Source organism: Bison bison, unplaced genomic scaffold (assembly GCF_000754665.1).
Source record: "Bison bison bison isolate TAMUID 2011002044 unplaced genomic scaffold, Bison_UMD1.0 scf7180017864339, whole genome shotgun sequence".
Taxonomy (NCBI): domain Eukaryota; kingdom Metazoa; phylum Chordata; class Mammalia; order Artiodactyla; family Bovidae; genus Bison; species Bison bison.
The window spans coordinates 1,342,454-1,344,572 of record NW_011494911.1 but is presented as its reverse complement, the minus strand read 5'-3'; positions in this window follow the sequence as shown (position 1 = coordinate 1,344,572).

Genomic DNA, 2,119 nt, shown 5'->3' with positions numbered 1-2,119 from the left:
ATCTTTCTCCAGGAAACTGTACTTTCACTAAAACACTTTCCAGAAGTGCTTGTTTTCTTTTCCCTGTCTCTCTCTAGCTACTTCTTTTCAACATCTTTGGATGGATGCTTGATGTGTCATGATGGTTAATATTACAAATTTTCTCTTTTTATGTTGGGATTCTAACTCCATATCCATTTCCATGGCTTTGTCAATATGCTGATGTGTTCCAAAGTTCTATCCTAAAACTGTCTCACCAGAACTCCAGATTCATATGTTCAACGTTCTTTCCACCAACTTTATATGGATACTTGATAGGCACTCCAATCCTGCTCATAAAAGTATTCCTATATCTGTTGAACATAATTATTCTGTTAGCTATATGCTTTCATACAACCATATTTCTTATCTTATATACATATTTTTCTATCCTTAACTGATAATTTAATCAATTGCTATTTTCTTAGTATATATTTTAAGCACTTGAAACAATAATAGTTACATAATTGGTGATTATTTGTAAAATGAACTAATGAATTTACCAATCACTTATTATGAAAACAAATTAAATTCACATTATATTTATTGAAAGTCACAATGAAAATGAAAATTTAGGAAACTATCAACTGTTTAGACTATATTACTGTTAAATATAGTGTCTACTTTTAAAAAAAGTTTATATTAGAATTTACCTTCTAAATTACATTTAGAATTATGATTGTGGTAGTTTCCAGAAAAATGTTTATCAATATTTAATCATTTTATGTGTGTCAAGTAGAAAAACATATAAAGGACAGCAAACATATTGATGGGTAATTGAATTTAGAAATAATAGGCATTTTGGATTAAATAAATTGAAAGTTCAGTGCCATGAAATAACCTCCCAAAATCATATATAAAAATATTATGACAAAGAACAAACAGGAATCCAGGTAATTTATTACTAAACGCAATGGTTTATTAAGCCTAATGGTGTATAAAACCTTATGGTTTGTGGAAATAATCCCATCATTACATGTTGATTATAAAACAATATAGATAAGGGTAATTTTTTTAATACCTAGAAAGTAAAGTGTACTAGAACTCTACTGAAGACCTTAGCAGAGACTTATATGCCCACACATATATCCCTTCAGCTGTTCCTCCTTAATAACAATAACACTGTGCTGTTGGTTGTGTTAGCTTTCCAAGTTGATAGACTAGAGTTCTCAGTCTCCTCTGCCACTAGCTGTAAACTTCGATTGATTCTGACTACAAGCAGAAGTTGTTTAGTGGGAGTTGTAATGAGTGAGTGAGTGAAGTCGCTCAGTCATGTTTGACTCTTTGCAACCCCATGAACTGTAGCCTACCAGGCTCCTCCATCCATGGGATTTTCCAGGCAAGAGTATACAGCCTCATCACCCACCTTAACTTCACCTCTGCTTCCTCAAACGCAGAGGGAGGGATATAAGTTTCAAGTGTTATCTAGGACCTTGCAATGACTTTGAAATTAAAAGCCACTTGCTAAGACAAAGTAGAGGACAGCTAGAACCTATGTCCCTGATGATTTTGAGAATCATACTACCTGCCCAACTTGAGAATTCTTTCACATGAAAGCTAAAGTTTCATCTTATTTAAGCTGTAATACTTTGAGTTGCTTTTTATAGGTGGCTGATCTAATTGATCTAGGATACTTTAAATCATTTAAGTGAGTAAGTGATACATATTTGTTAGAAAGGAAGTCTTCTGCTCTGAAGAATTAATTACAAATCTTTTGAGAGTGTGTCCAGAGTATTTTCCAACTTTGATTTTATTTCACATTTATTTAATGCTCTCACATGTGGAATAATTTCTCATCCTTTTAGAAGAATCTTACAAAGAAGGTTATTTACAGTTCTGGGTCCTAGAGTATGGTCCTTACATTTGTGTCCTAAATATCTGGTAAATGTTATTGTAGCAATTTTTGATAAAGATGGGGAAGTCATTAAGAAAAGAGACAAGAATAAATCTTAACATTTCGAACATTCTTTCAGGATACTTAGATTCCATGCTCAGCGTCTGCCTGATTCACTCAATTTCTCTTTATACACAGACACCTTTCTTTTCTTATTTTCATGTTGTTTCCTTGCTTTCGACTTTTAGTTTAGAAAGACGGCTTAAT